Here is a 27,752-nt window from a genome sequence, read left to right as displayed (position 1 = left end):
AAGTGAGAGAAAAGCTATGCTTAAGGGAGCAAATCTTATCAAAACCCATGATTAAAATAAATAATGATCAACATCTCCCACATAACCAACTCTAACATCAACCAAATATACTCCAATCATAATAAACAATCCCAACTCTTACATATCACTCATAAAAACATAATAATGAAGAAGTGGAGTGAATAAACAAACTTTATTTTCCAAACTTGAATTTTTCATTGAAGCTCTATTATTTTTCCTTTGATCAACTCCAACTAAAACAATTGAACATTGAACACTTTTTTTTTCTTTTGAAGTTCACTTATTTTTTTCAACATATTTTCTTTTTCATAACATCATGCTTTATTTTTTTTTTCAATCAAATATAACTCTCAAACTCATCAAAAATAACCATGATCAACAACAAAACAACTTCTCAAAAGCCCACCCAAGCTGTGCAAATAATAAGCACACTACAAACTCCCTCACCTCACTCACTAATAGCTCCCCCAAGCCAAGCTTGGGACTAGTAACCAATGGGGCAAAATAGGCTTGTAATATGGCTAATAAAACAACAAAAAGTCAAGGCAACAACATGGGTAGCAAGAAGGGAACAAATGTATATATAATATCTAGAGGCTACCTAAAAGAACAAATGCCTTCGTCCTCCACAATGTGCATAATAATGAATCATATAAATATTACTAATAGTTGCAAACCAATACTCAAATTCTTTGACATACCAGGAACTATGGAACTATCACACATTCCTAACCAAATCAACTAGTCAAGCACTATATTCACAAGTAGTTGGACAAAATTGACGCATGTTAAGGTTTCAAGGCAATCAAACATCAAATCATGATCAACTAATCCACAATGCTTATCATCAAATACCAAGAATCAAAACAATTTTCTCAAGTGAGGGGCACAGGGAAGCATAATTTACAATTCATTGGAACGTATTTTTGGATTTTTTTTTAATTTTCTTTTTCATATATAAGAAAGCAATAAAACTAACCTAAAAAGCAAGAAATCTAACCTAAGAAAACACACCAAAAATAAAAGAAAATAGGAAAAGAAATATACCAAACCAAAATCTCCCCCAAGCCAAAATCAGACAATGTCCTCATTGGCTCGGGAACTAGCCCAGCATAGCTAGTCCTGATCATCCTCATCCATCGAGCCGAAGCCCGCACCTCCACTGCCACCTGCACCAGAAGAGCTACCACCAAAATAATCAGCATGAAAACTCCCCCCTGCCGGTCCCCCGAAAGGAATGTCCTGGCCGTACCCATAAAAGGAAGAATAGTCCGTGTAAATACCATGGGCAGTAGGATCCCTATCGTATCCCTGGGGTGGAGGCTGAAACCAGTCAGGGTGAATAGAATCGTCGGGAACGTTGCCCCGACGAGCATAATCATAATACATTGGGTAGAGAGCTCTACCCTGGTTCCTCTCCAGGTACCCTAACCTATGGTCTATGGAGCCAACCATCCTCCTAAGGTCAGTATGGAATGCTCAATACGTCCTAAGGCCTGACCTATACTCTGAAGGTCCCAAACTGGGTGAGAGTCAACATGAGGGACGGAGTGAGACATACGAGGTGGAGAGAATGCCACCTCGGGCTGAGGCTGAGGTGGTGGAACTGGTGGTGGTGGTGCCTGCCCCCTAGTGTTGGCAACTAAAACATCATAAGTGTAAGATGGTTGCCCTGGAGGAAAGGCGGTCAAGTCAGGACTGGGTAGGGGAAAGATGGGCAAAGGTTGCTCGCTCCCAGTCCTAATACACCAAAAGGGTGTCTGCTTGCTATCCGGTCGAACCCACCCCAACTCCTCAAAATACCTAGCAGTCATATAGGTATCTGGTCCATAGTTGGTCAGCTGGTGGGGTCCGTCCACTACAAAACCGACCTTTTTCACTGCTATCCGAGTGATAAGGCCTCCTAAACGGATGGGGGTTTTTGATGTGGTGCTGGCCTTGGCATGCTTAATCAAATGGTGAACAATAAACCTACCTATGTTCAATTTCCCGAACCCATACACTTAGTGTCCTATGACAGCTAGTTCGTTAAATTAGGCATTATGGGGCTTGTTCCTACCTAAAAAACACAAACCCGCAAATCTTTGCCAGATTTTTGGGACAGGATGGTGAATAGGTTTGGTACTAGCATGTTGGGGGTCGGAAGTAGGCAAACCAGTCAAAGCATGTTATATGTCACCCATTTTATAGTCCGCATTCCATTGGTGAGTTAGTTCAGAATTTAATTCAAATAATTTACAAAATTCTATAAAAGTTAAACTAATATTTCTATTGTTCAACCTAAAAAATAAATTTGGCCCATTTCTACTACTAACAACATGTAAAGAAGACAAGAATTCACAAGTAAGTTCTCGGAATGTAGGATAGTGCATATCATCAAATTTTCTCATGCCAATGTCATTTAAAAATCGTTTTACAAAATCATACAAACCAAATGATTCCTAGGTAGGGCGGTGTAACCACCGAGAAGGAATTACCTCACGACCGATTAATTTTTCTAGCCTCTCCTTTTGCTCTCGGCTAGCAATACGGATCGTCGGCCAGTACGGAAGTTGCAAATCCGGGTCGTATTCCTCCCTCGAACTAGAGCTCCTACCGAAAATAGACCTAGCCCTCTTTGAAGCCATGGAAGAAAATGGGTATGAAATTTTTTTGAATAAAATCTGAAAATTTTTATATGGAAATGTAGAAAATGAAGAGGGGATTACAAATATGTAAAAAGTTTTGAATTTGGGTGAGAGATGGAGGAGAAATCTTAGAGAGAAGGTAGAGAGAATTAGAGTTTTAGAGAGAGAAAGTAATGGAGAAAGAAGAAAGAATGAGAAAAAGGGACGAAGAAAGAAGAAGAAGAAAGGGTCGGGGCGTCGCGCCCGGTCGGGCGATCTAAATGAGTATTTCTGTTATGCTCTCGCGCCCGGTCGGGTGGCCTTCGCTCGGTCGGGCGATCTATCGCTCCAAATTTCTCCCCTTCTCGCGCCCGGTCGGGCGGACAATTTAGTCCGTATACGACGAGTTTCGCGCCCGGTCGGGCGCCCATCGCCCGGCTGGGCAAAATTACTTTACTTTGAAGCCTTGCTCTCGCGCCCGATCGGGTGAGCTTCGCCCGATCGGGCCCGAGGCTAAATCGTCGAATTATTATTTTCTTCCTTCCTCCAAAATTTGGCTAACTCTTTTCCTTCAAACCTGTACAAACACTCATAAAACTCGTTAAATTCCCTCATCTCTCCTCTCATAAGAAAAAGGAAATAAAAACTAGTCTAAAAAGCATTAAAAATACGGGTTGCCTCCCGCAAAGCGCTGGTTTATCTAGGTCCCGCACGACCCTCTTACCACAGTATAATAACTAGGACCCTTGGCCTAACGCTTGATCGGGTGGTTTCTCACCCGGTCTAACGGTGTTTAGGCTACAACGCAGCTTCCTGACATACCCTGTGGGACGCCAATTCACCTTATCGGGTGGATCCTCCTTGACTTGGGTAAGGGGTTCTTCAATGCTACGCACCAAAGATCCTTCTTTAATCGAGGATTGCTTCAAATTGTCATTGCATTCAACACTTGCAACTCGATCTAGCGGAACACTTACCGTAGGCTTTAATCGCACAACTTGCTTGATCGGTTCCACCTTTTCATCCTCAAAACCAAGACCAACAGTGTAGAGTGCTCTTTCTATTGCATCGATTTCCTTCTGCCATTTGTCTATCTCATTTGAAAGGGATGCAACACAAGATACCGCCTCCAAGGGATCTTTTTCAAGAGCTTGGGGCTTGTTAGAATAATTCTCAACCACATTAACACTAAAACATTTCTCCTCGGTCATGGAGCTTTTAAGGGTATTATTAAGATTAAAAATAACTTTATCATCCCCTACTGATAGTGTTAACTTACCACTTCTCACATCTATGATTGCTCCTGCAGTGTTGAGGAATGGTCTACCCAAAATAATTGGGGTTTGCACATCCTCAGCCATATCAAGAACAACAAAATCAACAGGTATATAAAATTTACCTACTGTAACGGGGACATCCTCTAAAACACCTAAGGGGTATTTAAAAGAACGGTCGGCCATTTGTAGAGTAATATTGGTAGCTTTTAGTTTACCCATATTCAGTTTGGAACACACAGATAATGGCATGACACTAACGCTAGCACCCAAATCACACAATGCATTATCAATCATTAGATTGCCTATATGAAAAGGGATAGAAAAACTACCCGGATCTTTTAATTTAGGTGGAGACTTATTTTAAAGTATGGCACTACACTCTGTAGTGAAAGCTACTGTCTCTACCTCACTAATAGACCTTTTCCTTGTCAATATTTTTTTCATAAATTTTGCATAAGAAGGAATTTGTTAGCTCAATGAAGGGAACTATTACCTTCAAATCTTTTACCATCTCCAGGAACTTACCAAACTGCTTATCCAAGTTTGTCTTCAATTGACGATTGGGGAATGGAAGTTTGATAATTGGCTTTGGAGCATTATTGCTCTTGTCTGGAGTAGCCACCTTCTCTGGAGTCGTATTCTACAATGTAGAATTAGATATGTTAGTATTATTCTTTAGCCCTACAGGGCTATTAACTACATTGTTTGGTTTTAACGGAATCAAGCTTAGCATTATTTAATAAATCGGGTTCATCAACTCTGGGCATAGGGGGCCCTTCATAATTTGAACCTTTCCTTAGAGTAATTGCATATGCTTGATCTGTAGGTCTGGTGGGTTGTGTCGGCAGAGCTCCCTGTTGGCGGGCTTGTAGAGTAGCGGAAAGTTGCGCAATTTGATTATCTACAATTTTATTATGTGCTAGAATTTGATCAATTGTCGCATCTCTACTCTCCATGTGCTTTTGCATATTAACCAACATTGCTCTAATTTCCACCAGAGAAGGGTCGGAAGATGAGGAGGTTTGTTGTGGTTGGTTCTTCAGGCCAGCATTGGGATGGTAATATATCTGCTGCTGTTGTTATGGCGCCTGTGGTTCTTGTGGTGGTGGATTTTGAACATTAGTACTCCGGTAGGAAAGGCACGGATGGTTCCGATACCCAGGATTGTAGGTGTTGGAGTATGGGTTATTTTGCCTATAGGCTTAAAAGGCATTAACTTGCTCCATGGAACTCCTGCAATCTTGTTCCTAATGACCTATAATACCACAATTTTCACAGATAGCCTCATTAGAATTATTATTAATCACAGAAACATTAGCTACATTAGCAGTGCTCAGATTATCTAATTTTTGGCAAATAGAGGTCAGCTGAGCTTGCAAAAAGGATACAGAGTCAACACTATGCTTCCCCTTGTTAGTAAATCCTCTAGGATTCCCATATTGGGAATTGTGTATCGCCATGTCTTCAATAACCTGACCTGCATCTTCAACATCAAGATTCATAAATCTCCCACTAGCTGCAGAATCTAAAATTATTCGAGAAGAATTTCCAAGGCCATTATAAAAGGCTTGGATTAACTGCCATTGTGCTAAATTATGGTGGGGGCAGTCTCTTTGTAGGTCCTTGAACCTCTCCCAAGCCTCATATAAAGATTCATCGGCTTCTTGGGCAAAATTCTGAATCGCACTCCGTAGTACGGCTGTTCTCTCTGCAGGATAATACTTGTTATAAAAATTCAAAACAAGAGTTTCCGAGTCAGTTATACCAAGTGTTGTTCTATTTAAGCCATTAAACCACAATTTAGCTTTTCCAGTTAAAGAGAAGGGAAAGAGAATCTCCCTGATTTGGTCTTGAGTGACCCCGGCTTGCCTGATGGTGTTGCAATATTGACAATAGTCGGCAATGTGAAGATTCGGGTCTTCACCCTTAGCTCCAGTGAATTGCTTCCTCTCTATCATCGTTATAAATTGAGGTTTAATTTCGAATTGAACCCCATCAAGAGCCAGAGTGGGGGTGAGATGTGAAAAATTCTGTAAGCTTTGGTTGTGAGTAATCACTAAGCTTCTTTGGAACCGCCATCTCTGATTCTGCGTCTGATGATACCTCTGAATCGCTAGAACCAGTCGGAGGATCGCGGTGATTATTGTTATTATCACCAGAATCCGCCAGAATTTGCTTGTAGAGATTTTTCTGTCTATGGAAGGAACGTTCGATCTCAGGATCGAATGGGATGTACCCTGATCTGGAACACCTGGGCATAAACAAAAACTAGAAGAAAATATGAGATTTGCCTCAGAGAACTAATGTTCTATGAGACAAAAGAAATAACCTAGACTACAAAAATAATCAGAAATAAAAATAAAACAGTCTCCCCGGCAACGGCGCCAAATTTTGACAGGGTAAAGTCGTATCCCCAAATCAAAAGTAATTCCTAAATCCTTTAACTAAAGTAGATAGGGAAGTAGGGTCGAATCCACAGAGAAACAGATCTTTCTATTCCTAATTAACTAATATAATCTAGATTATGAAGTAACCAATATTTATAATTGAATGATAAACTAAGCTACGGAGATCAAGAATAAGGAGAAAATAATATATAAAATTATCTAGGGCATAGGTTCACCAATAAATAATATTCCAGGGTAGAATATAATAATCATTCATCAATGCATACATCAATCAGATTATAAAGGGCTTTCGCTACAATCACACAATTGATTTACCGGTATTAAATCTCATCTCTCGAATCACGACTTAACCATTTATAAACTAACCTGCCTATTAAAACTAGACCTAAACATCAATTCTCATCTCTCGAATCTCGAATCAATATTGTCAAACTCATGCATAAAAGATCAGGCCTAATCTAGTCACAGAGCATTAAATAAATCAATAGGAAATTAATCTAGCATTGATAATTAACAACCATAAATTACCCCTTCATATTATTTAAGGATCCCCATAAACCCTAGAAATAAAACTACTCACACATAATAGAAACTAAACTAATAAAAGCAATAAATTAAGACATAATTAAAGGGATAGAATAAATAACTAAGATTAAGAGAAGAGAAATAGTTACCAAACAAATCTGGAATTAAGAATGGATTAAGAACAAAGGTTTAAGAGAGAGAAATCTAAGAAAACAATTAAGAGAGTAAAGAAAAAGTAAAAAGGAAGAAGGGAGGGAGCTAAAATCGTATTACGGAGGAGTATTTATACTCCGTACAAATCCTAAATTAAAACCAACTAAAATGACGCTAATCGTCTCCTAATAAATACACGTGCCCGATCGGGCGCGCCTTTTTGCTCTCTAATACCAATCTCGCGCCCGGCCGGGCGCGTCACCGGGCGCCAGCCTTAACTTCTCCCGCCCGGCCGGGCGCCAGCCTTTTTAGCCTGGCGGCTCACTTGGGCCTCTGTTTGGACTACGATTGGGCTCCAATTCTTCGGGCCAATCTTGGTTTACTCTTCTGGTCTTGAATACTCGGTCCAAATGCCCCAGTATCACTTATACCGAGCCCTTAATCACCGGTTCGATGGCTTTAACCGGCCCTGGGCTATAGAATTTGGTCTTGCTTCTCCAATGTTCGTGATTGCTCCAAAATATCTCGAGAAAATACTCCAAAAGCATAAATCCCTGCAAAAGTCAACCAAATCTACAAAAACACTAGAAAACACCAATCAGTAATAAAAGTGGCTCTAAAGAGCCAAAAACACTACTAATTATGACCAAGGGATGGGGGTAAAATACTATATAAAATAGACACATCACATCCTCATCATTAGACTTTCAACACTCTCACCTCGTTCGATAATCAAATGACGCGAAAGGTATTCATCACCGGGTTTGGTTTTGGGTAGACACATTTAGGTGTCTACAGATGCCCTCACTTTGACTGAGTTTGGAGAAACTTAAGTTTCGAAAACAAAAGTCAAAGTAACGATAGGGACGGAGAATGATTCAGAACGTTCTGCGATCCTAAATAATTCTTGTAACGCTGATACCTGCAAACTAGCGTTTGTTAAAATAGACAAGAGAGTTAAGAAACGCGTATCTTGCACCGTCGAGCACACGTCTTTATAGTAACCAATTTGTTGCAGTTGTTGTTGGGACAACCTTCCAGAAGCTAGGGAACGCCATCTTGCTGTTTTGCCGTTGTTGGTGTTCACTCGTCTCAAAACAAAAGAGCTTTTTGTTATATCCACGCGTCTCTAAACAAAGAGCTTCTTTTTTGTTTGACGATCTTCCTCAAGCTAGGGAATACCGCCGGAAGACTGCTGCACCCGTAACTGCCTCCAATTTCCGCTGTGATAGTTTTCTACAAGACAGAGAACACTATCGAAGATTGTTTTGCCCGAAACGATCTTCTACCGCCTTATGACCATCTTCCGCAAACCAGGGAATATGATCGAAGATTGCTTCGCCCGAAACGATCTTCTGCCGCCTTGTGACCTTCTTCTGCAAGCCAGGGAACATGATCAAAGATTGCTTCGCCCGAAGCCATCCTTAGTTGTTGCAATAATATTCCGAAGAAAATTACTGAAGATCAACGCCCGTCGATCCTTAAAGCTTGCTTGAACTTTGCTGCCGTGATATTTGTTGAATTTTTCGCAGTGCCAATATGTCGGTGCTTTTGCTTCTTGTGAACCATTATGTCGGTGCCTTTTCTGTTTATGAACCATTATGTCGGTGCCTCCGCGATGAGCCAATGTTTAGCCGCTTTAAGCTAAGTGAGACGATCTTTCATTAGGTCGATCACGTAATATGATTATAATCGAACCGATTACTTAATCATGTCAAATTGCTTATAGGAGCTAACTAGCGTACCAAGGAACCCGAAAATTGCCACATAAGGTCCACATAATCATTTATGAGGTCCACGTGTTTAGTCACCACACCAGCGCACGCTGAAAAGCATCATCGCCGCATTTTCGCTCCGTCGCCTGGCAACGAAGACCAGCGCCTGGCGACAGAGTCGGGTTTTCAAAATAAAACCCCTTTCTTCCCCATTTGTCGTGAACGCTGCTGTTGCTATTCGTTTTCGCTTGGAACTTCAAATCACTCGTCCTCGCGTTTGTGCACCAAATTCACTCAAACTTGTTGCAAATCAAAGCTTGTTTTTATCTATTTTCCGGATCCATGTAAGTTTTTCTCAAATTTAATCCAATTTTGGCTAAATTCAGATGTGTTTCTTGCGCGGGTATTAAAAAATTTCAAACCCATTTTTGCTTAATTTTCTTTGTTTATCAAATTTTATGCCTTGAAATTTCTAGATTATGTTTGTATATCATGTTTAGAGTGTTTTGAGACTTGTTTCACTCAATTTGGTGAAGAAACGAGCAATTTGCCATTGTTGACCCTCTTGAGTTTGTGAGAACAATGTGGCCTGTTCTTTGCATTTTTGCTCGCTATTTTTATCAAAATTTGTCACAATATTTATCATAATATTGCAAGAAATTGTTTGATTGCTGAAATTTTCTATTTATGCTCGAATTGAAATTGTGCTCTGTTTTTGCGAACATAGTATCATGCGGCTAGGCGAACCTTAGATACTATAGAACTTTAATTTTCTGGTATTTTGCATAATATAGCTTGGCTAGACAACGAGGCTCGGGTTCTCGTTCTCGTTCTAGGGAGACTCGTCGGGAGGACGACCCCGTAGGCACCTCCTCTTCTTTAAGGGAGTTTCCAGAGTGGGATGAGAACACTCTATATTTAGCGCCGTTATTCCACATCTCAAAGCGTGTTCGTCGAGGGATTCTCAGCGGGAGGGTCCATAGCCATGGCTCAGGAAACACGGCCATCGGCTCTCTGTACGATACCTATTTTCGTGACAATGTTAGTCTACGTCATCTATGGGAGTCATGTGGCCTGACTCCTTTGCTGCGAGCCACCCGGGATATGTACTCTTTCGGACATAGCAACCTTGTAGTCCGAGCTTTGGTGAAGTTTTTTTAGGACACCACCAACACTTTTCACTTTCCATGGGGTGAGCTGACTGTAACCCCTACCGACTTCAGTCTTATTACGGGATTGGAGTTCACTTTTGTCCCTCTCCCTTTTGATAGCGATATCACCGTCTTCTCTCCGGAGGTGCTGGAGTTGTTGGGCCCTATTACTATTCGGGCTCGTGCTAAGGCTGACCTTGACGCAGCTCAACACTAGACGCATCCGCCGGAGCACGCTTGCTATTGCTTTTCAAGATCCTACGACCACCCTAGAGCAGCGGGTGCGCATTTTTGCTTTGATCCTTTTGTCAGGGACTTTTTCTCCTGACAGAGGTAGTCGAGTGCTGCTCTACTACCTACCTGCTGTTCGTGACCTCGCTTTAGTCGGGTCGTATGATTGGGCCAGCTTGGCTTATGCTGACTTCCTGGTTAGACTGCGGCTTTCTGGCTGTCACAGCTCCTTTTAGGGAGACATTGGATTTTCCAGAATTTGGAGAGTGTAGAGGTACATTTTAATCCTTCTAAAGTTAGCTCTAGCCTTATTTTAGCATCTGTTGACACATCTTTTGCTTTCGTAGGTCTTGTTCTACGAGTACTTTCCATCTCTTGCGCCGGCGAGACCATCGCCTCGCGAGCTCCCTAATACTGCTAGTTAGGGAGGTCGTCACAGTGCAGAGGTCACTTCTAGGCGCATTCGAGAGTTGATTTTCTCGGTATGTTTTTCTTTTTTTAGATGCTTGCTCTTTTATACCTTTAATAGGATCTTGTCTCATGAGTATGTATTTTGTAGGAGCCGGCCGTAGAGTTTTGGCCATAGGCCGATTTTGACATCCCTTCGTTTGCTGCGCAATACACCGCCCAGCGTTGCTATTTCCAGGGGACGTATGAGGCTACGGTGTATCTTGCCGAGAGAGTGGCTATTCAGCACTCCTCGGAGGCCTTTGTTGTACCAGTTCGCCCACCTCGGCATATATTTGATAAGGTGAGGTTGAGGACTTTGGTGAGTAGGGCATCAGAGGGCACGCCTTGGCGGACGCACGCTAATCTAGAGTTGTGCTATATGGTGGCCTTGCTGCCTCTTTTAGCTCCACCACCTGTTTTGCCAGAGGGAGGAGAGGAGGTATTGCTTATTTTGCGCATTTGTCTTTTGTGTAGCCCCCAAGTAAATGCTAACTACTCAATTTATCTTGTAGGATGCGCACGCGGAGTTTGTCGCTCCACCTGTGTCCATCACCTATCAGGGGGTGTATGACCCTGTTGAGGAGATGATTCCTCTAGCTCCTCCGGATCGTCACTTTATTGAGCAATCGATACCACGACGCCAGACTTGGGTGAGTGATTTATTTGCCTTTTTTATCTACATTTATATTGTTGATAGCTATTGATTTGTCTTTTAACAGTTCTCTCGGGAGGTGGTGACGATGATGGCTAGGGGCTTAGACGCCTTTCGTCAGCAGCTGGTGATATTGAGGGATTAGGCTTCTTATCGTCGTGACGACACTACAGAGTTATCTTTTTTACTCTTAGTTTATGATTTGATTTATTCATTTTGCATCTGACATGACTTACTTTTGTAGAGGCAGCCTCTTCCTTCTCATACTCGGTCGAGACTTAAGGATAGGAAAGAGAGGTCCGGCACGAGGTGTCGTCGTACCTCGTCTAGGGGTGAGGGTGGCCGGTAAGAGACGACTCCTCTTGAGAGACCGGATGGTTCGGGATCTTCCTCTGATAGTGCACAGACTAGGTCAGCAGGCTAGGGAGGCATGCCATTGACTCCTGTAGGAGGTGGTAGGACGTACAAGTTCGGCTTGTCGTCGCAGCAGCCGCCGCAGCCACATCCATTTGCTATTGAGCATCATAGCGAGCCGATATGGGCTGATCCTACACTGTCGATTCCGACTGGTGGTAATACTGGGACTGGTGAGGGGCACACTTCGCGATCCACTTTGTTTTTCGATACCTTGGGAGTGCCTCCTCATTTGCGTCCTCCGGCACCTTAGCTGTACCTGTGCTTTTTTATTTGACTGATAGGACTTTACTAATTTATATGACTTTCGTATTAGACACATTGTATATATTAGACATATTGTATATACAACTTCATTATGCTTATTTCATCTTTGAATTTTATTTTTTATTTTACGTGCATGTAAATGTATGCGAAAAATTGTGACTAATTTTTTGCGTAAAAAATTTCCGTCATTATTATTAATGGAGGGTATCCGTCTTTCTCCCCAAAAAAGAAAAAATAAAAAAATAAAATTTTGACTAACATAAGCCTAAAATTAATTATGCTTAAATTAATCGAAAATATATTTGATAGAAGTCAAACATAAAGTCAATGCACGAAAATCGAGTCGTAATCGAAAAAAACATATGGTTGGATAGCGCAAATAAACCGATCATCAAACCGACTTCTTGTCGCACAACGCTGGTGTCGTCGCCAGGCGCTGTTCCTGTCGTCTGGCGACGAACTCTTTTCCTCCGAATCCTTTCGGAAAACAAATTGCATCAGTTTTTTCAATAAATAGCCCCCAAATCTGCCGAATTTTGTATATTTCGAACAGATTAAAAATAATAGTTATAGCTTTAATTCTCTTTAAGCAATCATGTCTAAGAGTTTTAGTGATTTTACTCGTGAGTGGTGTCGTTCTTTGATTGCTAAGGAGAGAAAAGAGCTTGATTTCTTTCATATGGGATATCTATGGTATTAAGGGGGTAGATATAGATATAGATTTTATTCATATCGCCTTAAAATATTTGGATTCAGACACACGTTGCTTTAAACAAGGCTATGATGAAATTAGTCCTTTACTGGAAGAATTTGGTGCCATTCTAGGCTTCCCCTCCATGGATCTTGCGGTAATTCTTAATATTAGTGAGTATTATTATAAAGACTTTGAGTGCTTCTTTAATCTGAAAGACAGAGATCTAACAAATATTGTAGATGGTAGCGTAGTTAATCTAAAAGAATTTGCACGCCACTACTTTGATAGACCGTATTATGAGTTGATGAGTGGCATTTACGCCACTCTTTTATCCTTTTTCTCTAAGGATTCTCCCCTCATTTGCACTTGTTTGGCCCATTTTGTAAGCATTTTTACTTAGTTTTGCTTCCTCTTTTCTTTCTCCTTTATCCTCCCTTTTCTTAGTCTTCCCGCTTTGTTCTTATTGTGATTTTCATGCTTATGCTTTGTAGGAACCATCGGGATTTTCAAGAGGAGGAAGCTAAGCTCAAGGGAAGCTAGAGGAAGCATGATTCAAAAGAGGTTCGGCCGAACCTCCTGATGGTGTGGCCGAACCAAGGTGTGGTCGAACCTGCTCAGTGGTTCGGCCGAACGTTGAGGCAGGGGCAAGATGAAAATTGGCAGTTTTGCAGGAGTGGCCGAACCACAGGAGTTCGACCAGACCAGGATTAGGGAGGTTCGACCGAACCTACCCATAGTTCGGCCGAACCTACCCTGTAGTCCGGCCGAACCTACCCTGTAGTCCGGCCGAACCTTCCCATTTGTTCGGTCGGACCTCTCCTTTTATCTGCTGGCTCTGTACGGACTATATAAGTCCCATCTTAGAACGTTTGGAGGATTAGATTAACTTAGTTTTAATTTTTCTACATTTTAGCTTAATCTAGAGAGAGAAACACTATTAGTCTTCATTGGTAGAGAGAGAAAGTGTGGTTTTCTTCATTGATGAACTTGGATTTTGAAGAAGGAGTTTTGTTCAATCCTTTGTAGACCTTCATCTTCAATTAATGAGCAATCTCTTACTCTTTCTCTTTACCTTTGTTTTTGATTTTGCTTATTTGCTTTGATTTTTCTTTTTTGCTTATTAATCATGTTGATGCTTATTGATTTGATGATTGATATTGTTTTCAATATGATTTGTGAGTAGTCACCTAGCCAAGGGTGTGGGGATGGTGTAGTTGCTAATTGTTCATGCTTATAATGTTGGGGTTATGTTAATGGTGATTAAAGTCTTTGCATGCTTGATATTCTTTGGTCTTTCTTGCAAGTGCACATTGTTAGTTGATCAAAGATGAGTCTTTACTAACAAATAACGGAAGTTGACTTAGTTGAGATTCATTACTATCGATAATTCTTTGTTTGCACCTTCTAATATATGGTTCTAATGTGGAAACATAGAGGCTATGTTAGGAGAAACCAATTAACCCCGGAAGACGGTTAGATTGGACCCCTTTACTTCGGTATTCGTGCATGTTTAGTTTACCATTGATATGCTACTTTGTTATTGCATGATCAAGCGTCAACTTCACCTACCCATTTCCCTTGGTGCCTAGCTATATTAATTTTAATCCATTTTGTTCTTAGTTTAACCTTCTAGTTATTCACACTTCTTGTTCCGAGATAGCTTAGACCCTAGGTAATGAATGCAGTGCTTAAGCATTTCTCCCTGTGGTTCGACCCCTCTATTTACCCTATACACGTATTAGGTCAGTAGAGCGTTATAAATTCATTTGATTTAGGTGTAGTCGCTCAACGACACGATTATTGCCTTATCATGAGTCTTTCCATGTTTATAGAAGAAGGGATTTTCTCTTTTGCATGCTTAGCCAATATCTCCTCACTAGTGGTAATAATCGTGAGGGTCATGTAGTTTTAGTGTCTGTGATGGAGCAAATTAAATCAAGGAGAAATCCAATGCCATTAATTGTTGGAGAAACAATGCTTAGTTTTGATAAATTAAAGAAAAATCCAAAAGCACTTTTTCGAGGCTCTCCAATTTTATTACAGGTTGAAAAAAGATATTTTTAATTACAGAAATTAAAAACATATATTTTTGTATAGCTATACTAATTATTAGCATTGAATTTTTGCAGATGTGGCTAATGGAGAGACTAGAATTAATTAGTCCTCCTGATAATATTGAAAAATACACTCCCAACTGCTTTGTAAGGCGAAAGAAGCGCTTCTTTATAAAGATGGGTCGCCGTGAGTGGATCAAACTATTCGTCTCTCATGATTTGCTATCAAATGGATCATCCCATGGTGGAAAATTGAGAAGATGGTTGGTGTCAACAAGCAACCCTTCTGCCGTCTTCCAAGCTTAACTAAGATGACTTTTTATTATCCCTCCAGGGTAAAAAGACAGTACGGTCTTACTCAAACAATTCCTTCTGGAGATCTTCGCCGTCCCTATGAATTTCCCGTTTATCAAGAAGTAAAGAGGTTTGACACTTATTGGAGTGCTAGGCCTTTATGGGAAGTTGTTCCCCAAAAGGTTCCTCCTTCTTTGCCTAAGGATGTGAAGAATTGGCTTCTTAATAAGCCTAAAAAAGACAAGAAGAAAGATTAAAGTAGAACCAATGTGAAGAATCGTCTAGGTGACAAGATAACTCCCGTTAAGGAACGCTTAGGCGAAAGAGTTGAGTTCAAAACACCTATGATGCCTAAGAAGAAGGACACTACAAAAGGCAAAGAGAAAATAAAAGCTTACTCTATAGAAAAGAAAGTTTGGGTGGAAAATAAACATGGTGTCCTAGCCAAAGGAGAAACTATTTACTACAAGATTGAATGTAGGTCCTCTAAAGGATGCCTACTAGCTAAAGTTATGGACGATGAAGAAGACGCAGACAAGAATTGGAAAAGAGCAAAGAAGGAGAAGAAAGATTGAAGCATTGCTTAACTTCCAATTTATTAAACAAATTTAATTTTTAAGTCAATTTATTTTTTAAGATTTTATTTAAATTCCATCAATAATGTAATTTTGTTTTGTCTTATTAATGCAATTTTAGCTTTTTAGATTAAATCAACATTTACATTACACTTTTTATTAAAGCAATGAAAATACTTAATTTTTTTTTTTCTGAAAATATTCGAGTAGGAAGTCGAAAATTTCCGAAATACACCGAAATTTGCCCAGTTTAATGCGAAAAAATTGGCGTCGTAATTTGATTCCGTCGCCGGACGCTAGTCCTCGTCGTCTGGCGCTCTTCGTCGCCAGACGCTGGTGCTCGTTGCACAGCGATGGCTTTGTCGCCAGGCGACGATTTGTACTTGGTGAGCTCGTAAATATTTGTGCTAATTTCTTCGAGTTGACTTACTAGAATGCGAGGTTTTAAAAAATAAAGTGGCCGCACACTATAAGGGTTGCCTGCATATCCTTTCCTAAGGAATCAGGCCAAACGTAGCTATCTTGAGTGTCCTACTCAAGTAATTATGGGTAGTACTTCTTAAGTTGGTCAAGATTTGTCATGTTTGAGAACTCATTGCCATCCATAGCAGTTAATTTTGCAACTCCTCCTGATAGGATAGTTTTAACAATGTACGGTCCAGATCAATTGGGTCTAAACTTGCCTCTTGGGTCCAAAATATTTTTCCTTAATGCTTTCAGGACCAAGTTTCCTACTTTTATATTTCTTATCTTGAATTTCTTGTTGAAGTGCCTAGCCATACGGTTTTGATAACACTTAGTATGATGTAGAGCTTCTAGTCGGTTTTCATCGAGTAGAATTAGCTCTTCATACCTCGCACTAGTCCATTCTACTTCATCGAGTTTACTTTCTAACGCGATGTGTAGAGAAGGTATTTCCAGTTCTACAGGTTGTACGACATCCATTCCATAGCCTAAGGAAAATGGCGTATTTCCTGTTAATGACCGAATTGACGTGCGATAACCCCACAGGGCAAAGTGGAGTTTGTTAGGCCAATCTTTGTAATTTTTTGTCATCTTCTCGATGATTGTCTTTATATTTTTATTATCTGCCTCAACGACACCATTTGCCTTAGGTCTATAGGGAGAAGAATGATGGTGTTTAATGCCATACTTTTGTAGCAATTCTTCACATTCTGCTTGAAAGTGAGTTCCATTGTCACTTATCATTTCATGTGGGACTCCATATTGACCAATGATGTTTCTTTTGATAAACAGTGCTACATGTTTTGCAGTGAGTTTAGCATTTGATTTTTCTTCAACCCTTTTAGTGAGGTCGCTTCTACTCTGGACAAAGCTCAGTTTGAGATTGCTCAAAATGAGATTCTAACTCTTGATATGTTGTATTCCCAGGCGTCTGCTAACCTGCAAGTTCAACAGAACTTGGACGCGGCCAAGCAGCGAGTGAAGGAGCTCCAGGACCAAGTCAAGGGCCTTAACGAGAAGCTGGACACTCTCAAGGAGGCGGAGTCCAAGACGGCTATCCAGGAGGCGATGGTCAAGAGACTCCGAGGGCGGTTGAGCAACCAGGAGACCCAACTCCGGACCAAGTATAGGTCCTTGATGGAGGAGGAGAAACAAGCCCTGGTCAAACAAATGATTGAAGACAATGAGGTCATCATGCGTGCGGCCTGGGCGGGTGCTCAGCCGTCTACTGATTATCAAACTTGGAAGGTCCTGTTTGATAAGGCTAATGACGAGTTTAATGCTTGCCTCCTCAGGGAAGCTCAAGAGGTGGTCGAGAAGGAGGCGGTTGCCAAGAGTGTCTCTAAGGAGTCCAGCTTGTATGGCGGCTCGTCGTCTGGGGACGAGGAGGAGGATGATCAGGAGGGAGATGCGGAACCCAAGGAGTATGCGCCGGAGGACAAGGCGGATGCTAATGATGAGAAGCTCCCCTGATCTTTAAGCTTTATGTTTGTTATTTCTGCGGCCGAATGGCCAATTACTCTGCTTATCCGGCCTGTGTGTTGAGTAAAAATGTATCTTTACCGACCAGGGGGTCAGGTAATTCAACAATTCCTGGCTTGGCTAGTTAACACTTCATAGTCGTCAATTTTGACAACTGTTAATTTTTATGAAGCATCCGGTCGTTTGGCCGGTTTTATTTATATTGGTGTTTATGCTTTAAAAATTTTCAAAGCTTCCAATTTTTATGCATAGAATTTTACCTAAGTATTTTAGCCTGTATAGTATGCGAATGTTCTTGCCCCTGGCCGGATGTCGATTGGTTTCGGTTGATTGGATTGATTGACTTAGAAATTATTGATACTTAGAAGAGTATGCATGGTTTCTAAGTCAATCAATCACTATGGTGATTGCCCCAAACCAAGTGACAGACGGCCATGCAGAGCAGTCGATCCTTTGATTTCATCCAGCCATAGGCCTCGTTAAAATAAGAAGCTAAGTTTTTAACTTAGCTTATTTGATAAAGAAAAATATTCCGCCTGGTTTGCTCTAGAGAAAAGAACAGGCGCATCCGGTCAGTGACCTCTCTTTGGTATAAATAATCTGATCAGTATTTTAGCTCGCTTTCTTAATAAGAAAAAGGTCTACCTGTCCTTCCTTAGAATAGAATTAGGCGCATCCGGCCATAAGCCTCGATAGCCTCTAATTATGAAACAATGACCGTTTTCCAATTGTACTAGAACAATTGAAAAATTCTCGGCCTTTTAGATTTCACTTTAGATTAAATCAAACAACTGCGAATGCTTCCTTAGCATTCGGTAGGGTCGTTTGTTGTTTTAGTAGAGCAATGTTCCACCCAAATGGGAGATGCTTCTCCTCGACGAATTCGCCCGAATGGACGTCGCCGGTTACCTGACTCATGTTGGAGCTGACAGTAGTACTCCTGTTGGAGCAGAGGGTTGTTTCAAATAATATTCATCCGGCTACTGGCCTCGATTAGAAAATTGAATAGCCACTAAGTCATTGATTTAGCTTAGAATAAAAATTTACTAAATTATTAACTTAGTTTTTCATCCAGCCATTGGCCTCTTTATCACTTAGTCGTTAGTTACTAAGTTATTAACTTAGATTAAGCATAAGTTTAAGGCCGACTGCTTTGGTGCAGTTGGATTATCTTTTGGACGTCTGCTGTTGGAGCATACGATCCTGAAATTATGTTTAGGTTAACAATGTGCTTAGCCGTCTGTCCATCTGGCGGTAGCTCATAGATGGGCCGTCTACACATTGTGTAGGCGGTGCTCCATCGTTTCTATTTTAAAGATTTTGGTCCGCCTGCACATTGTGCAGTTGGTACCATAATGGGTAAGAAGGATCCACCAGCACAAGCGGCATCCTTCATGGTTATGGGCCGGTTTCTCTGCACTGTTGTGCAGCCGGTATTCAAAATAAAGGAAATAAAGACAAGTATTAAAATGAAGGCAAAATTTCATTACAAGTAAAAAAACTTTACAAAGTTTCAGAAGTAATACTTCTTTAGATTATCTACATTCTAGGTTCTGGGCAGCCTCCTACCGTTTGATGTTTCTAGGCGGTAGGTACCGCCTCTTACTTCTTCGTAGATTTGGTAGGGGCCTTCCCGATTTGGGTTTAGTTTCCCTTGTTCATTCACCCTACCGACTGCCTCCATTTTCCGTAACACAAAGTCCCCAACTTTTAAAGGGCTCTTGTGTACTCTTTTGTTGTATGCTCGAGTCATTTTCAGACGACAGATTTCATGGCGCAAGGCTGCATTGCCCCTGCGTTTTGGGAGTGAATCCAATGCCAGGCGCATGTCCTCCCAGTTTGCCTCTTCATCATATAGCATAATCCGAAGAATTGGCTCATAGTGTTCAATGGGAAAGACGGCTTCTTCCCCATACGCCATGAGAAATGGGGTCTCTCCAGTCGCCCCTTTTGCGGTTGTTCAGATGGCCCAAAAGACGTGTGGTAATTCATCCGCCCATAGGCCGCCAGCTCTTTCGACTTTCTTTTTAATGTCGTCTGAGATTAATTTGTTGAAGGCTTCAACTTGGCCGTTTTCTTGGGGTCGGCCGACTGATGCAAAGTAATTGGAGATCCTTTGATCTCCTAACCAAGTCTTTAAATGAGGGGTCTCAAACTGAGGACCATTGTAAAAACCATAGACATAGGTTTCCCGAAACGAGTGATGATATTCTTCCAGATGAAGGAAATCACGTCCTTAGTCTTGATATTTTTGACCGCCTTTACCTCTACCCATTTGGTAAAGTAATCCATAGCCACTAAGATGTAGCGCCTGCCGCCTGGTGCAGTCATATATGGACCCAAGATGTCCATGCCCATTTAGCAAACGACACATGGCTGTGGATGGCCATCAGGTCAGTGGGCGGACGATGAATCAACTTGCCAAACTTTTGACACTTGTCACATTTTTTAACCATCTTCATAGCATCTGACTCTAGGGTCGGCCAGAAGTATTGCCACTTGGCCTTGACAGCTAAGGACCTGCCGCCCATATGAGAGGCATAGTATTCGGCATGCAATTCTTCGAGGATTTCTTGCCCTTTTCTGAGGTCACACACTTCAAAAGACGCTTCATAAAGCTTGCTTTGAAGAGCTCTCCTTGCCTTATCTCAAAGTTTGCAGCGCGTTTTTTCAGCGCGGTCGCCTCATGGGGTGAATCTGGGATGGTGCCGGCTATTAGATATGCCCGGATGTTATCCATCCAGGTGGAGCTCCAGTCAAGTACTCCAATGGAGTCTTCATAACATATACTTCTCTTTTCCATGACTTCTTAGAAGACTGACCGAGGCGTTTCACAGAAGGCGGATGAGGCCAGCTTGGACAGAGCATCCGCCTGATTATTCTTTGATCTGGGCACATGATTTAACTTAAAGTCTTCAAGTGTCCCAGCTTCAGTCTTAACTGCCTGCAAATATTTGATCATAGCAGGATGGATGGCTTCATAGACACCATTGTATTAGCTTACTACCAATTGAGAATCAGAGTAGGCGTCAATTCTTGTTGCCCCTGCCGCCTTGCACATCCGAATGTCGGCTAACAGGGCTTCATACTCGACCTCATTTTTTGAGGCCTGGAACTTAAACCATAGTGCATATTCATATTTGTCCCCCTCTAGAGACTGAAAAATTACGCTTGCACCACATCCGTTCATCGTGGAGCTCCCGTCCACATACACTTTCCAAACCTGATTGATATGATCCGGCTCAGCCGGCCTTGTCATTTCAACAATAAAGTCGGCGAATGCTTGCCCCTTTATTTCCTTCCTTGGTTCAAAAGCGATTTCCAGGCCCTGTAGTTCAATAGCCCATTTGAGCATTTGTCCATAAGACTTCAGGGTTGTCATTGGTCGCTTGACTGGTTGGTCAGTATAGACCGTAACCGGATGCGGCAGGAAGTATGGTTTCAACTTCTTGACAGCCATGTAAAGGGCGAGACCAAAATTTTCAACCACGGGGTACCGAAGCTCTGCGTTTTTGAGAACGTGACTAATGAAGTAGACCGGGAGCTGGTTGCCGTCTCTTTCAGCTAAGAGTACAACACTGAGGGCATGATCTGAAACTGTCAAATACATATAGAGCACTTCTTTGGGCAAAGGACTGACCAACCTTGGCAAAGAGTGCAGATGCGTTTTCATCTTTTGGAAAGCAGCTTCAGTATCCTCCCCCTATAAAAATCTAGTCTTCTGATCCGTGCCATTTATGGCACCTTTAGGCTATGTTTTCTTTATATTTCTATGCTCCTTTGTAGTCGTTTATGTCGTGTTTTTAGAGAATAATGCTCGATTCGCGTGTTTTTGTGTTTGTTTAGAGAAATGCATGCTTTTAATGGCTTTCTTATCATTTTATTCATTTCTCGGCTATTTCTCTTTCTTCTCCGTTTCTTTGTCTTGTTTTGTAGGTACGTCGCGGTCTATATCCATGGGAATTGAAAATAGCACCCACTAGAATCAATATGCACTTTTCGGAATTGAATTTGAGTTTGAAACAAAGGAAAACGAAGGATTGCAAAGTATCAGATAGGACCTTTGTGCATTGTTTTAGTCATATCTCAAGTTCTACAGATCGGATTAGGGTGATTCAAGTTGGGTTGGAAACTAGACTTGAAGAGCTTTCAAATGATAGGTTGCACTCCTTCATACGATTCTTAGATCGGAAGTTACAGCCTTTTGAAGTTGGCCCTGGAAAACTGCCGAGGGCGCGGGCTACAGTACCCGCGGGCGCGGGGTTGCTGCAGCTCCAAAACTGCCGTATTTGGGCAGTAAGCACCCGCGGTTGTCCCGAGGGCTCCCCGAGGGCCCTGGCCTTGGCCCCGCGAGCGCGGGCTAGGGCCGCGGGCGCGGCTATCGGGGTGTCCGTTCCCCTCCGCGGGCGCGGGTTTCTGGGTCTTTTACGATTTTAAGCTTCTTTTCTCCTTTTGTTTATATAGTTTTTGGTTTCCTTTATTCTTCATTCATGTATTACTTTAGTTTTAGAATAGTTTTCTCTCTCTTAGGCTGAGAGCTTCTCTCTCTAGATTAGGCTAGATTAGGAGTAGTTTTAGAGAGAGAAAGTGAGGAATTTCAATGGTGATTGAGAGATTGAAGATGCAAGTGTGACAATTGTGTTCAAGATCTTCTCTATTATCAATGAGCATTCTTAACTCTATCTCACCTTATTTCTTTGTTTAATTTCATGTTTGTTTGGTTTAATTTTGATGTTTGATGCTTGATTAGTGTAATTGTTCTTGGTATTTTGTTGATTCTTGATTTCCATAGTTGTTAGTTGATATATGATGATTCTTGAATAGTTGTTTGGCTAGGAATTGGGTGAAACTTGTATGATTGATTAATTGTGATTAATTTGGGGATTATGTTGATTGATTGTTGAGATTAAAGTGATTAGTGAAGGTTTGCATGTGTGTAATTCAATTTCGCCTTGAGAATTATGCTAGATTGCATTGTAATTGCTAATGACATGAACAATTGATTTAGGAATTGCAATTATCAATTGGTTTTGATTGTGATTCTCTTAGTTTGTTATTCATAGTGAACCCTAGCTTAACAATTAGGAGATAGCTCTTTGATTCCTATTGATTGCTCTTATCATTAGTCCTCACAACCTTTGATTGGCATGCTCTTCCCATGTTGTTGCAATTGACATGATTACTTGTTGATCCCCGTTCCTAGTGTTTTATTTCCTTGGTTACTTGTTTTGTTAGTTGTTAGTATTCTCTCTTACCTTCGTCTTCGACCTAGCTTAGGCGCGTAATTGAAAGTGCTTGAACATTACCGTTCCTTTGGGTTCGACCCTTGACTTGCCTCTATACTCGTATTTAGGTTTGTTAAGTGTTTATAAATTTAGTTTGACCGAGGGAAGATTAGATAACGACCTAGTTTTCCACTCGTCAAAATGGCGCCGTTGCCGGGGAACGGTGTCTATGTTTGAGCGTTTTTGATTGCTTGAGTCTAGGTCTTTGTGTATACTTTTCTTTTATTTCTGTTTGTTTGCATTGTAAAAAAATGGCATGTCTCTCATTTCCTCAATTTGACAATGAGCCTTTTTGTGAATATTTTAATAGACTAGAGAGATTTCTTGACTATAATTGTTGTAGTCTTTGGGAGGCTTGTGAGATTTGTTATTTTGGTTTGAATGAGCAAACTAGGGATGAAGTTGAATGCGTGCATAATGGTTAATTTAGAGCATTGTCAATTGATGATGCTTGGGATTTCTATGTTTGGTTTTCTAGGGATGTTTATAATAGGGATAATCATGTTCATAATATTGATGTGCAATGCCTTGATTCTTCTAATGTTAGCATGATTTCCCATGATTTGTCACATGATCTCATTAGTGAACCTAGAACACATGATTTCAACTCCATTTCCCCTTTTGTTCATGACGATGAAGTACATGCTCAAGTTGATGCTAATGGTGTGTTTCAATATTCTTCATTATTTACCATGCCTTCTTGTGATGTGCTTCGTTCCCTTGATGATGAATCTCATGCCCTTGATTGTGCCCCTACTCCCCATTGTGATGAATATGCTCATGATCTTAATGTTAATTCTTTCAATCTTGGTTGTATTTCTTCTCCTCTTGTTGAGCCTCAACCTTCTACATCTTTTGAATCTCTTGTTGATATATTTGAGTCTCAAATTAGGCACATTGAGCTTAATGATGATCTTCGGACTAGTAAGGAGATGATTCTTCAATCTATGAGAGGTCAATTAGAGATAATGAAAAAGAATGAGGAGCGTCTTGAGGAGGGAAAGAGAAGAAAAAATGAGTTAGAAAGCCAATTGTCATCCTTGATGCTTGTTTGTGAAAAATCTCAATTTGATGTGTGTGTTGAGGATGATGATGATGATCATTTTGAACAACCAAGAGTGTGTGAGGATCCTATTGTTGAGCAAAGGAGTGAAGGAAAGGGAGTTGAGAGTGATGATGATTATGATGATTTTGTGAATCTAAACTCCTCTTCCTTGGTTGATTATGATGAGTCTCAAGTGTATGAATGCGAATCTTCTATCCATGAGTGTTTGGACTTGTTTGAGGTTATGTCCAATGTGTTTATTGAGAGTCAAATGAAAACCCATAGCCTTCTAAGTGAGTTCATTGATGATGCTTCATGGGAGAGAGATGATTTTGAGCTATATTTGCATCCATTCATGCACGGTTTTGAGGACTTGGGTTTTGAGTTTGTGGAAGGAAAGGTTGTTTATTGTGGTGCAAAGAAGGATGAGATTGATTCCTTTGGAGTTTTTGAGCTTGAGGGAGATGTCGATTGTGAGAGGACTTCATTTGAGGACTCTATGATTGATTTTCATGCCCTCATTGGCGATGTGAGACCTTGTGTTGAGGGAGTCGTGAACCCTTTGCCTATTTCTCATACCCCTTTTTCTCAAAGGTTTGACCACATCCCCTATTGCCCTATTTTTCTCCCTTCCTTTGTTGATAAGCCTATTGGGGACTCCCTTGTCTATGATGATCATAATGTCCCTCATTCGTCTATTGTTGAGGAAAAGGGTGATGTTGCCACCCAAAAATATTTTAGTGAGGAGGATTTGCCTTTTTCTTTTTCTTTCCATTCTTTTTTTCCCCCTTCTTCTTCTTATTTTCTTGTTTTTCCTTTTGATCCCTCTTCTTCTTTCTTTTGGCATCTCCCTTCTCACTTGTGTGCAACGATCTTGTTGCACGTTCTTATCCCGTCATTGCCTACCTTCTATCATATGAAATGTGTAGTAGTGCATTTGACAAGCTCTTGCGCGCGTTGAATTATTATTTTCTAGAGCGGTCAAGCTTGGACCTTAAGCAAGCCTTTCTCGGGAAGTAACTCGTGTTTTATTGCTTTCATTTTCTTTTTTTTGTAGAATAGATTTTCTCTCATGGAAATATTTGTGTTCCTTTTGCTAGGTACATGACTTGATATACTTTGGTGTTTCGATTTGGATCAAGAATCAAGGAAGCTTGACACCTATTTTTGCTAGCATATGGAAACAAGGTTCAATTCTTGAGAATTTAGCTTTGAAAGGTCTAATTGGGTCATTTGCGGGTATTTACACCCACCTAAAATCTGGTAATATCCTTCCTTGCTCTTTCTCTAATGGTTGATGCCATGTTGGACATATGTTGGTTGGTTGGATTGATCTCCTTGTTTTCCCCTCCCATGGATTATTTGATTTATGTTTGAGTGTATAGTCTCATTCAAGCTTGGGGGAGGGTATTCTATCATGTTTGATGGGATGTTGATTCATATATGCTATGCACCTTTGTATATGCTTTTCCATGTTCTTATATTTTGAAAAACTCATAAAAGATTTTTGTTTCTATCAAGGCAAATTTGCAATGTGTTTTGTTTTGTTCTTGCTCTGGACATAATAACATTTGGACTTGTATAATTGAATGCTTTTCTTCCTAAATGGTAGTGGTGTGCACGGTTTGAGATTACGTTTGGTTGATTCAAGGATAAAGCATGCTAAGGTAGTTGTCTAGAACTAGGGGGATCATGAAGCCGGATTCTACTTGTTTGTGGCATGTTTGGTAGTTTCTCCCTATCTTCGATTTGACAACCTTAGTGAGTTTTTGCTACAACCATGTGAGATTTATATTTGTTCAAGCTTTCATCATATTCTTGCATGAGCGGCATAGGGTCCTTGACTTTGCAAGCCTAATCTATAAAGCTTGATGTATGATTCTTAAACCCGAGACCGAGCTATCTAGGGAGGACAAAGGCACCTTTTTCGGGGTGGTATTTTTCATTTTTAGGTTAGTTTGATTCATATTTGTTTTTGGGTTTCCATTTGCCTTCTTGCAACCATTTGAGCCTTATACCTTCTTTTCAAGCCACATCTTTAGTTCTTTGGCCTTTTGTTTCATTTTCTTTCTATTCTTGGTTTTTTGTGAAGCAAATTGATCACGTATGATGGAGTTTGTGGTGGATAAGTTGGAAATTTGGTTTTTATGAGTGCCAGTTTGTGATTAAGTCTTCTTTGTGAATAATGGCAAGTGTTTGAGTAAAAGCCGTCCTTAATCATAAAAGGCATGGACTAATAAATTTCATTATAGAAAAAGCCGTCCGAATTTAGCAAAAGGCGAGGACATTGCAAGTTTAAGTAAAAAAAAAAAAAAAAAACAAAAAAAAAAAAAAATTTTGAAAAAAGTGAAAATTCAAAAATATTTTGATGTATTCTTTTCTCCTTCTAAGCATTGAGGACAATGCTTCATTTAAGCTTGGGGGAGAAGCGTTTACGCTTTTTGTATATATTTCTTGTGAGTATAGCTTCAAATAAGCTTGGGGGTGTTGCTTTTGCTTGGCTTTTGCTTGGTGATTTCTTGATCGTGTTGTTAAGGATTGATCACCCTTTTGCTTCACTTTTTAGGAAAACCTCCAAATTTTAAATTTTAGCCTACCTTCACCCTTTATGCCTTATGTTACAACCTTGGGGAAAGACCTTTCGACCTAGAAAGTTGAGTCACTATTCGGGGGAGGGAATCATGGGTCATTGCCTAAGGAAAGGGGATGCGAAGTCAAGATGTCGAGTAGCCCAAAAATTTGATCTTTTTCCGGTTCCTTCGCGGAATCTATGAGATGCTCACTATGGGGAGATATGAGATTAGTAGGGGGAACGCGGTAAGACCGTTTGGGATTAAAGTGGAGTGTGATAACTAGTTCCTATGCTTAGCATTTTTATGTTTCAATCAACCTTAGGTATCTTATAGCGTGCACTCCCTTACTTGTTTAGAAAGATTTGCATTCATTGTGCTTGTACATTTGCAAAAGTCCTTTCATGAACATTTGTTTCCTTTTCTTGTATTTTGTTTTCTTTTTCATGCTTTGCCTTGTTTGTATTATTATGAGAGTTATGGGTAAACTCTTAGAATACCCTTACGAGAGCATCACTCGTCCTCTAGGGCGATCTAGGGGTTTAAATGGCTTGTCTTTAGTTGCTAAAATTGACCGTGATTCCTACGAAAGTGAGTTAGTGTATATTCCCATCTTCTCTAGTTTTCTCGTTTCTTTCTTTGCTTGAATAATGTCATCATTTTTCCCTTGGGTTGGATTTTGTTATGCTCGAGGACGAGCAAAAGTTTAGCTTGGGGGAATTTGATCCGTGCCATTTATGGCACCTTTAGGCTATGTTTTCTTTATATTTCTATGCTCCTTTGTAGTCGTTTATGTCGTGTTTTTAGAGAATAATGCTCGATTCGCGTGTTTTTGTGTTTGTTTAGAGAAATGCATGCTTTTAATGGCTTTCTTATCATTTTATTCATTTCTCGGCTATTTCTCTTGCTTCTCCGTTTCTTTGTCTTGTTTTGTAGGTACGTCGCGGTCTATATCCATGGGAATTGAAAATAGCACCCACTAGAATCAATATGCACTTTTCGGAATTGAATTTGAGTTTGAAACAAAGGAAAACGAAGGATTGCAAAGTATCAAATAGGACCTTTGTGTATTGTTTTAGTCATATCTCAAGTTCTACAAATCGGATTAGGGTGATTCAAGTTGGGTTGGAAACTAGACTTGAAGAGATTTTCAATGATAGGTCGCACGCCTTCATACGATTCTTAGATCGGAAGTTACAGCCTTCTGAAGTTGGACCTGGAAAACTGCCGCGGGCGCGGGCTACAGTACCCGCGGGCGCGGGCTACAGTACCCGCGGGCGCGGGGTTGCTGCAGCTCCGAAACTGCCGTATTTGGGCAGTAAGCACCCGCGGTTGTCCCGAGGGCTCCCCGAGGGCGCGATCCTTGGCCCCGCGGGCGCGGGCTTGGGCCGCGGGCGCGGCTATCGGGGTGTCTGTTC

At 40.9% G+C, this 27,752-nt stretch overlaps 1 non-coding gene across 1 annotated transcript; it reads left to right on the top strand.

The window, feature by feature from the left end:
- The first annotated feature begins 5,494 nt into the window (after positions 1-5,494).
- Positions 5,495-5,601, top strand: LOC145637542 (small nucleolar RNA R71). The gene has a single exon (XR_014114314.1). It is a non-coding gene; the product is annotated as a small nucleolar RNA R71 (small nucleolar RNA).
- The last annotated feature ends 22,151 nt before the right edge of the window (positions 5,602-27,752 follow it).

Source organism: Chenopodium album, chromosome 6 (genome assembly GCF_948465745.1).
Source record: "Chenopodium album chromosome 6, dcCheAlbu1.1, whole genome shotgun sequence".
NCBI classification, from domain to species: domain Eukaryota; kingdom Viridiplantae; phylum Streptophyta; class Magnoliopsida; order Caryophyllales; family Amaranthaceae; genus Chenopodium; species Chenopodium album.
This window is presented reverse-complemented; position numbering and strand designations above follow the sequence as displayed.